This window comes from Ranitomeya imitator, chromosome 1 (genome assembly GCF_032444005.1).
Source record: "Ranitomeya imitator isolate aRanImi1 chromosome 1, aRanImi1.pri, whole genome shotgun sequence".
NCBI classification, from domain to species: domain Eukaryota; kingdom Metazoa; phylum Chordata; class Amphibia; order Anura; family Dendrobatidae; genus Ranitomeya; species Ranitomeya imitator.
In genome coordinates, this window is record NC_091282.1 from 314,490,392 (window position 1) to 314,501,000 (window position 10,609).

Consider the following 10,609-nt stretch of genomic DNA (forward strand, 5'->3'; position numbering starts at 1 on the left):
GTTAATAAAGAGTCCTCCATTTTTCTCTTAATTGGTATGCTGATTATTTTCTTTTTAAAAATCCTTTTGATTTAAGGGTGTGTGTCCTAAAAGCATTTCACCCACTGCTTAATATTTGGTCGTGCTCAGTTATGACACAAATATCAAGGCCTACTTCACCACCCAGCACAAGCAAGCAAGTGCTGGGGTCCACAAGCTGTCGGGGACATGACATTATATGGAGCTCGAAAGTAGTTGGGCACTGGTGCCAGCACCAACACAGTTGAAAACAATAATGTGAGGGAGCCATCCTCTCCCATCTTTCCCCCTCTGTGTCTGAGCTCTGTGATGTCTTAGCACAGAGGGCGCAATGACTTCACTACAGCGCCTCCTCTGTGCCGAGCAGTGCAAAGGGTCAGAATACACTGAGGAGACCAGAGCAGTGGGCAACGGGGAGAAGTATTGTTCCATTATACTGTATGAAGTAGTATTTGGAGCCCATTATACTGTATGGAGTAATAAATGGGGCCCATTTTACTGTATGGAACAATATATGGGGCCCATAATATTGTATGCAGTAGTATATGTGGCCCACAATACTGTATGGAGCATTATATGACCCATTATACCGTATGGAGGAATATGTGGGGCCCATTATACTGTATGGAGCAGTATATGAGTCCATTATACTGTATGGAGCATTATGTGGTGCCCATAATACTGTATGGAGGACTATGTGGTGTTCATAATACTGTATGAAGGACTATGTGGTGCTCGTGATACTGTATGAAGGATTGTGGTGCCCATAATATTGTATGGAGGGGTATATGGTGCCAATAACACTCTATGGAGGACTATGCGGTGCCCATAAAAGTGGAGGCCTATGTGGTACCCATAACAATGTATGGAGGACTATGTGGTGCCCATAATACTATATGGAGGACTGTGGTGCTCATAATACTGTATGGAGGGTTATCCCAAATTCGGAAGTTCTCTCCTATCTTCTGGATAGGGAATGACTTTTTGTTTGTTGTGGATCTGACCACTGGGACCCCAGTGATCCTGGGAAACGTAGCTTTGAAGAGCACCATATAAATGGGGCTGTGGTCAATCATACACACTGTGGCGCCTTTCACATGTGGCTCTTCAAATAACTTCTTTAACCCCTTCATGACCTTGGGATTTTCCGTTTTTACCTGTTTGTTTTTTGCTCCCCTTTTTCCCAGAGCCATAACTTTTTTATTTTTCTGTCAATATGGCCATGTGAGGGCTTATTTTTTGCGAAACAAGTTGTACTTTTGAACGACATCATTGGTTTTAGCATGTCGTGTACTAGAAAATGGGAAAAAAATTCCAAGTGCGGTGAAATTGCAAAAAAAGTGCAATCCCACACTTGTTTTTTGATTGGCTTTTTATTAGGTTCACTAAATGCTAAAACTGACCTGCCATTATGATTCTCCAGGTCATTACGAGTTCATAGACACCAAACATGTCTAGGTTCTCTTATCTAAGTGGTAAAAAAAAATTCCAAACTTTGCTAAAAATAAATAAATAAAAAATTGCGCCATTTTCCGATACCCGTAGCGTCTCCATTTTTCATGATCTGGGATCGGGTGAGGGCTTATTTTTTGCATGCTGAGCTGGTGTTTTTAATGATAGCATTTTGGTGCAGATACGTTCTTACGATTACCCGTTATTGCATTTTAATGCAATGTCGCGGCGACCAAAAAAAGTAATTCTGGGGTTTATCATTTTTTTCTCGCTACGCCGTTTAGCGATCAGATTGATCCTTTTTTTTATTGATAAATCGGGCGATTCTGAACGCAGCGATACCAAATATGTGTAGGTTTGATTTTTTTTTTTTATTGATTTATTTTGAATGGGGCGAAAAGGGGGTGATTTAAACTTTATTTTTTTATTTTATTCACTTTTTTTAACTTTTTTTTTTTAACTTTTGCCATGCCTCAATAGCCATGGGAGGCTAGAAGCTGGCACCACTCGATTGGCTCTGCTACATAGCAGCAGAAATGCAGGTGTGCTATGAGCGCCGGCCACGGGGCGCTCACAGCAGGCCGGTATCAGTAACCATAGAGGTCTCAAGGACCTCTATGGTTACCATTCTGACGCATCGCTGAACCCCGATCATGTGACAAGAGAAGGGCGATGCGCTCATTTCCGGCCACCCGGCCGGAAGCGCCGGTTAAATGCCGCTGTCAGCGTTTGACAGCGGCATTTAGCTAGTTAATAGCGGCGGGTGAATCGCGATTTCAGCTGCCACTATTGCGGGCACATGTCAGCTGTTCAAAACAGCTGACATGTCCCGGCTTTGATGCGGGCTCACCGCCGGAGCCCTGCATCAAAGCGCGGTATCTGACCTCGGATGTACTATCCCGTCCAAGGTCAGAAAGAGGTTAATAGAGTGGTGAGGGGCATAACAAAGTATAGCAAAAGTTCACTGATCGGGGCTGGTGGGGTTTGTGTGGCAAGGATGCTTTTTTGTCCCAGTCCGGCCCTGGATGTGAGTGATAATACTGTAGTAGACGCTGATTACTTCGCTATATTTTTATTGTCCCTAATCTAGTCCTATCAACTAATCTATATTATTTTTTCATTATTTTTTCACACACAAAAAACAACAACTGGATGTCGATCAGTGATGTTTGTCACCGATCTCTCAACTGTTGTCAAATGCAAGCATAGATGTCATACTAAAAGGGGATAAAAAAATAGACTGGAAAAAAAAAGTCCTTGCCAAAAGCGGACACGGATGCTGATCAGTCAGTGTAACTGATCAGTGGCTCGGCGGCTGCACGATGCATGCACAGAGGTGATGCAAAGGGGGAGAAGAAAACATAGGGGAAAAAAAGTCCAGGAAAATAGTGAGCAAGGGTGCTGATCAGTGATTTGAGCTCAAAGGCTGCAGGACGCATGAACAGAAAAGAAAACTTCCAAAAATTGTGCCATCAAGTACTGATCAGTGCTCTGTGGCAGAAGGCGCGGTGGGGAGAGCGTTACGAAAAGGAGGAGAGAGCAAAAAGGGAGGGAAAGCCGGAGCAGCGGATTTGGGTGGATTACAGAAGATCAGGGATCAGGAATGGATCAGACCATGCAAGTCAAGTGAGTCTGTGGAAAAAAAATCGGACTGTACTGGAGAAGATGGAAACATTTTTCCATCTTCTCATCATCAGAGAAAATCAGAACGCACTATGATCATACTCTGATCAGATTCAGATGAGAGAAAATTCTGTTATGTGGTCCTAGCCTTGGGATGAGTACATAGTATCAAATTGTTGGCAAATCCCTTTAATGAATTTGGACCATCTTACTTCAGCTGACTTTACGACAGGTGTAAAAAATGCCAGTTTTGTTGAATCAGTCTCTATGTATTTTATATTACCTGAATAGAAGAGAAAGTATTAAAGATAAAAAATTCTTTATTCCAAAATTGTTAAAAATGGAAACACTGCATGTCAAAATCAGCAAAAAGCAAATTTACAGAGGGACATCCATGAGATAGCTGAACGCGTTTCGAACACTATCTAAACTTCTGCTTCATAGATTGAAAGACTTTGCATCAAGTGTGGAACATTTCTAATCATGTCACAAGCAGTTTCTTGATCACCTGCTATACTTACTTCACCTGGCAAAGAATGTTTTTATACACGAACTTCTCATCTGGATCATTTGCTGTGGACTAAGAACACCGAGAGGGTTCGAAACGCGTTCAGCTATCTCATGGATGTCCCTCTGTAAATTTGCTTTTTGCTGGTTTTGACATGCAGTGTTTCCATTTTTAACAATTTTTGGAATAAAGAACTTTTTTATCTTTAACCCCTTCACGACATGCGCCGTACTAGTACTGCGCATGCCGTGTCACCCCCTTTGATGTGGGCTCCGGCGGTGAGCCCACATCAAAGTCTCGAGATGTCAGCTGTTTTGTACAGCTGACATGTGCGCGCAATAGCGGCGGGTGAAATCGCTATTCACCCGCCACTATTAACCTGTTAAATGCCGCTGTCAAATGCAGACAGCGGCATTTAACCGGCGCTTCCGGCCGGGCGGCCGGAAATTATGTCATCGCCGACCCCCGTCACATGATCGGGGGTCGGCGATGCATCAGGAAGGTAACCATAGAGGTCCTTGAGACCTCTATGGTTACTGATGCCGGCCTGTTGTGAGCGCCCCCCTGTGGTCGGCGCTCACAGCACACCTGCATTTCAGCTACATAGCAGCGATCTGATGCAATTCAGTGGTAAAATCTGCACATGAAACTCTATACTCACAAAAAGAATTGACACTACATAAAAAAGAAGACAGTGAGCTTGAGATTTTCACAAAACCCATCCACTTTGCTAGAATTGAAAGACTATTCGTTTTCTGTGCAGCAAAATACGCAACGTCAAAAACTCACCGTGGTAATTTAATCTGAAATTTAAATTGAGATAATAATAATAATCTTTATTTATATAGCGCCAACATATTCCGCAGCGCTTTACATTTTAACAGTTTCAAACACAAAAGTCATAAGTAACAACGTTAACAATACAATAATTAAAGCAAAATAAGACGACCCTGCTCGTGAGAGCTTACAATCTACAATGAGGTGGGGGAGATACAAAGTACAGGTGTGTATTTACAATGATGTATTTACAATCATGGACCAGCCATCTTCAGGGGTTGGGGAATAGATGGGGATAGTGAATGGGCTACACACACACAAACATAACATAACTTTGATTAGTGAACGTGATAGGCCGCTCTGAACAAATGTGTTTTGAGCGAGCGCCTAAAACTATGCAAATTATGGATGGTCCTAATATCTTGGGGTAGAGCATTCCAGAGGATTGGCGCAGCACGGGAGAAGTCTTGGAGTCGGGAGTGGGAGGTACGGATTAGTGCAGAGGTTAGCCGAAAGTCATTTGCAGAGCGCAGTGGTCTGTTAGGCTGATAGACAGAAATGAGAGAGGAGATGTAAGGGGGTGCCGCACTGTGGAGAGCTTTGTGGGTGAGAACAAGTACTTTGAATTGTATCCTGTAATGAATGGGCAGCCAGTGTAACGACTGGCGAAGAGCGGACGCGTCCGAGTAACGATTAGCCAGATGGACGACCCTGGCTGCTGCATTAAGGATGGACTGGAGAGGGGAAAGTCGAGTGAGGGGGAGGCCAATTAATAGAGCGTTACAGTAGTCCAGGCGGGAGTGGATCAGGGCGACCGTGAGGGTTTTAGCTGTCTCCATGGTGAGAAAAGGGCGGATTCTAGAGATGTTCTTTAGGTGTAAGCGGCACGAGCGGGCAAGAGATTGTATATGGGAGGTGAAGGAGAGATCGGAGTCAAACATAACACCCAGACAGCGCGCCTGCTGCCGGGGTGTTATTATGGTGCCACCCACGGAGAGGGAAATGTCAGATTTAGGGAGGTTAGTAGATGGTGGGAGCAGAAGAAGTTCAGTTTTGGAGAGGTTGAGTTTCAGATAGAGAGCGGACATGATGTTGGAGACTGCGGACAGACAGTCAGTGGCATTCTGTAGTACAGCGGGGGTAAGGTCAGGGGATGACGTATATAGTTGTGTCTCGTCGGCATAAAGATGGTACTGAAAGCCAAATCTGCTGATGGTCTGTCCAATTGGGGCCGTGTAGAGAGAGAACAGAAGGGGGCCAAGGACTGAGCCCTGAGGTACCCCAACAGTGAGAGGAAGAGGAGATGAAGTGGAGCCATAGAACAGAACACTGAAGGAGCGGTCGGAAAGATAGGAGGAGAACCAGGAGAGAGCAGTGTCCTTAATGCCTAGTGACTGGAGCCTAGAGAGCAGGAGAGGGTGGTCAACAGTGTCAAAAGCTGCAGAAAGGTCGAGAAGAATGAGCAGAGAGTGGTCACCATTACGTTTTGCTGTCAGAAGGTCATTGGTCACTTTGATGAGTGCAGTTTCTGTCGAATGTAGGGGGCGGAAACCGGACTGCGAAGGGTCTAGGAGAGAGTGAGTGGAGAGGTGACGGGTAAGGCGGGAGTATATCAGGCGCTCCAAGAGTTTAGAGATGAAGGGGAGATTGGAGACCGGTCTGTAGTTGTTTGTGCAGGATGGGTCGAGGGTGGGTTTCTTTAGTAATGGAGTAATGATAGTGTTTAAAGGAGGAGGGGAAAATGCCAGAGGAGAGGGAGAGATTAAAGATTGTAGTTAGGTGACTTGTGACAACTGGAGAGAGAGACTGGAGGAGATGTGAGGGAATGGGGTCGGTAGTGCATGTAGTCGGACGAGAAGAGGAGAGGAGCTTGGAGACTTCTTCTTCTGTGATGGGATCGAATGTGGAGAGTGAGCCAGGGGCAATGAGGGGAGGGATGGGAGTCACTGAACTTAGTTGTTGGGAGCGGATTTCCTGACGGATATTGTCTATTTTCTCTATAAAGTGGGAGGCCAGGTCACCAGCACAAATATCTGTGATAGGGGCTTGTGCTTTTGGCCTGAGGAGGGAGTGAAAGGTGTCAAAAAGTTTCTTGGGGTTGTTGGATAGTGAGGAGATCAGAGTGGTAAAGTAGGTCTGTTTAGCGAAGTGAAGGGCAAAGTTATAGGTCCTTAACATAAATTTGAAGTGTATGAAGTCTTCTGGTGTGCGTGTTTTCCTCCATAAGCGTTCAGCACACCTAGAGGATCGCTGGAGAAATCGGGTTTGCGATGTGAGCCAGGGCTGTTTTATTCTGTGTTTGGAGGTCCTGAGGGTGAGGGGAGCTACTTGGTCAAGGGTGCTTCTAAGAGTGTCATTGAAGTGATGTACCGCCAGATCAGGACAGGAAAAGGAAGAGATTGGGGACAATGATAAGCGTAGGGAGTCTGAAAGTGTAAGAGGGTTAATGGCTTGTAGATTTCTGACTGAATGGTGTGTAGGAGGGTGCTGGGGTGAACGAGGATATGTGAGTGTGAAGGAGAGAATGTTGTGGTCAGAGAGGGGAAGCGGTGAGTTATCTATGTAGGAGATTGAGCAGAGCCGGGCAAAAACCAGGTCCAGGGTGTTACCGTCCTTGTGTGTCTCAGAGGTTGAGAGCTGTGAGAGGCCGAGAGAAGTGGTTAGTGACAGAAGCTGGGATGCAGATGTGGAAGAGGGGCTGTTAATGGGGATGTTGAAGTCTCCCAGGATAAGGGTTGGTAGTTCTGAGGACATGAAGTGTGGCAGCCAGGCAGAGAAATGGTCCAGGAAGCGGGTGGGTGAGCCTGGGGGCCGGTCATCAAAGCAAAAGGTGGCTACTTTGAAGAACCTAGAATATGAGACATAATTTCAGTTGTTTCACGCTTTTTTTTGTTAGTATGTAATTCCACATGTGTTAATTCATAGTTTTGATGCCTTCAGTGTGAACGTACAATTTTCATAGTTATGAAAATACAGAAAAATCTTTAAATGAGGTGTGTCCAAACTTTTGCTCTGTTCTGTATATGGTTTATATTATATCACTGTTTACCTTGTGAAGATTTGATGTGCTATACTTCTTCAGTGCTGCTAATTCTGTGGGCGTTTTTTGTTCTTTTTTTAATAACGTGACTGAAAAATGCTTAGGGGCATATAGTGTACGATTATGGAAAAGCAGATCTTTCACACATAATCTGAATCCTGAACTACAGGATTATGCTTACGGTGCATTAAATTGCTACTGAACGGATGAATGTGTGATTAAAGGGCTTGTTTCATCTCATTAAATGGTTAAAATTGCAAAATGTTTGAACAATATACTTTGCAATTCACTCCATCCTCAAGAATGGAGGAATTTTAAATTTGTTCATTTACAGCTTGTTGACAAAGTTAACCGCTACCTATGTGGTCACAGAGTAGCCTGTTTCATTGCAATCATACCGCTGGACTCAGCTGGCAATCTTCAGAAACACATCATCCCCCGGCAAGCAACAAGTCAAAAGGCTGAAAAAACTATGCTCCTAAAGAAGAAAGATGAGAACATAAATGAAAACCATAGGATTTTCGTACAACCCCATGAAAAATGCAACCTCTTTGATATGGCAACCGCCTTATCCAGACCAGATTTCCTGTGACAGATATTTGGTCCCATGCCATAAATTATGCATTGTACCCATCATCTTTGGTAAGACCACACTTGCTGAAAACCACTTTTTAACGCACATTTAAGTGGTAATCTCGTATAGATATTTCAGTAATTTTGATAGTTTGTAACCAGGAACGTTTCCCAGGAATTTCATAGAACTCTTAACTGTTCTAAAAAGCTAGTAGTATGGTGAAGATTCCAAATCTGGTAGCATTTTTTGGGTGAAATAAGGTTGAGTTTAGACACTAATTTTCATTAGTTTTTTTAATCTGCCACTCATGTTCCTCAATAGTTTCACAAATAAACTAATGAAGATGGTTGTTAATCATATAAATTCTGAATTATGCTAAGAGATGAGCGAACTTGTTTGGAAAACGTTTGCCGGTTTCAAATTTGGCAAGAACCTTGCACATTTGGATTTCCCGAGCATTTTCCTCAAAATCAGCAAAATTCGGCCTAAGTTCAGTAAATTAATGAGTTTCCACTAACTCTGTGTTAGGAGTCAAGTTCTCACTGCTGCACAGGGGGAATCTCGAGCTGTGTCTTCTGCGGTCTCCCATTCTGCATCGGCCGTAGTAGAGCCTGCTCAGCGGAGACGTCGGTCCCAGCGTCTCATTGGATCTGATACTGTGCAAAGGGTTACTGCTGCTTCTCGAGGCTCTACTATTGTACCCTGTACTGGTCTGCGGCGAGCAGGCTTTTCTGGGACTAAGTCCTGCTTTGCACACACTGAGCATGCCCAGGGTAAGATCTCTCAGTGGAGGTCTAGGGTCACATGCTCAGGTACTGCAGCGACTTCCATTGGTCCTCCAGGAAGGCCCTGTACCTGATCAAGTTCTGTGGCAGCCTTCCATTGGTCCTTCTTGGAAGGTCCTGTACATGCTGCAGCTATAAAAGATTTGCATGACTGCACAGCCATGCGCTAGTGTCAATTTATGTATGAGCTCAGCACCAGTGTGGTCGTGTTTGTATGCAGTCAGGGACCCGGCTGAAATAAGCCCCTAGAATGCTGGCACCTCCGGCGAGGAGTTTCATGTGAGTGGATTCAGGGCTGGCATATAGCCATTAGTATTCCGGCTCCACCGGAGAGGAGCTGCGTGTTTGCATTTGACTGCATGACCACTAACTGCTCTACTAAGTAGCTGTGTTCCTCTGTGAGCTAAACAGGGCACAGCATTCTCTTTGCTAACAGACTCTGTGAAGTAACAGTTTGTTTATAGTACTATATTGTACCCAGGGCCGTATTTGCCACTAGGCACGTGAGGGCACGTGCCTAGGGCGGGGACAATGCAGGGGGCGGCACCTGAGCAAGGTTTTTTTTTTTTTTTTAAAGCTGGGTCACCTCCCGAACGACCCCGCCCCCCCCCCGCCCCAACTGGTAGCCCACCCTCCCTCCCACCTCCCACCTCCCACCCGCCCTCCTTGAAGACAATACTCACCCTGCTGCTCCAGCGATGCCTGGTCTCGGCGTCTGGAGTTCGTCCTTAATGAGCGGTCACGTGGTACCGCTAATTAAGGTCATGAATATGCCCATATTCATGACCTTAATGAGCAGAGCGGTATCACCTGACCGCTCACGCAGGAAGAAGGTGCAGCGCGCCGGGAGTCGGGACAGCCAGAGGGACGTCGCGGCCGCGTGGTGAGGAGCAGGTGAGTATGAGGGATGGGGGGACAGGGGAGGGGGGAAGAAGGAGGACGGTAAGCCGTGCCATTCAAGATGGGGGGTGGAGGAATATGAGCCATGCATACAGGTGTGGGGGGTGGAGGAATATGAGCCATGCATACGGGGGGGTGGAATGTGAGCCATGCATATGGGGGGGGTGGAATGTGAGCCATGCATACGGGGGGGAGTGGAATATGAGCCATGCATACGGGGGGGTGGAATATGAGCCATGCATACAGGGGGGGGTGGAATGTGAGCCATGCATACGGGGGGGTGGAATGTGAGCCATGCATACGGGGGGGGGTGGAATGTGAGCCATGCATACGGGGGGGGTGGAATATGAGCCATGCATACAGGGGGGGATGGAATATGAGCCATTCATACCGGGGGGTGGGGAATATGAGCCATGCACACGGGGGGGGGGGGGGTGGAGGAATATGAGCCATGCATACAGGGGGGGGTGGAATGTGAGCCATGCATACGGGGGGGTGGAATGTGAGCCATGCATACGGGGGGAAATGGAATATGAGCCATGCATACGGGGGGGTGGAATGTGAGCCATGCATACAGGGGGGGGGGGGTGGAATGTGAGCCATGCATACGGGGGGGTGGAATGTGAGCCATGCATACGGGGGGGGTGGAATGTGAGCCATGCATACGGGGGGGAGTGGAATATGAGCCATGCATACGGGGGGGTGGAATATGAGCCATGCATACAGGGGGGGGTGGAATATGAGCCATTCATACAGGGGGGTGGGGAATATGAGCCATGCATACAAGAGGGGGGGTCATTATACAGTATGGAGAACTGTGTGTGGCCATAATACAGTATTGAGCATCATGTGTGGCCGTTATACAGTATGGAGCATCATGTGTGGCCGTTATACAGTATGGAGCATCATGTGTGGCCGTTATACAGGATGGA